We start from the raw sequence: 710 nt of genomic DNA, 5'->3' as shown, positions 1-710 counted from the left end.
TGTTTCTGTGAATTCTTCCTTTGCCACATCATTGTCTGTAATGTTTTTTTTTTTTTTTTTTTTTTTTTTTTTTACTTAATCTTGTATCCTGCTAATTTGCTGAATGTGTTTTCCAGCCATAGGAGTTCCCTGGTAGAGTTTATTGGACCACTTATGGAAACTATCATATCATCTGCAAATAGTGACATTTTGACTTCCTCCTTTCAAATTTGTATCCCTTTGTTTTCCCTTTGTTTTCTTATTGCAGTAGGTAGAACTTCAAGTACATTATTGAAGAGATATGTAGAGAGAGGGCAGCCTTGTCATGTTCCTTATTTTAGAGGAATTGCCTTAAGCTTCTCTCCTTTCAGTATGATGTTGGCTGTTGTTTTACTATATATTGCTTTTATTATATTTAGGTATGTTTTTGGTTTCCCTGATCTCTCCAAGGGTGTTCAATTCTTTTCAAAGGCCTTTTCCGCATCTTAGTGGGATTATAATGTGGATATTCCTTCTCCATTTGTTGTTGTTGTGGGGCTCATTGATAGATTATTGTATGTTGAACCATCCCTGCTTCCCTGGGATGAAGCCTGTTTTCTCATGTTGGATGAGTTCTCTGATGTGAATTTGGATTCAATTTACCAGTATTTAATATAGTATATTTGGATCAATGTTCATGAGTGATGTTGGTCTGTAGTTCTCCTTCTTATTTGTGCATTTGTGTGACTTGT

This window comes from Phodopus roborovskii, unplaced genomic scaffold (genome assembly GCF_943737965.1).
Source record: "Phodopus roborovskii unplaced genomic scaffold, PHOROB, whole genome shotgun sequence".
Classification (NCBI taxonomy): domain Eukaryota; kingdom Metazoa; phylum Chordata; class Mammalia; order Rodentia; family Cricetidae; genus Phodopus; species Phodopus roborovskii.
Note: the sequence above shows the minus strand (reverse complement) of the source record.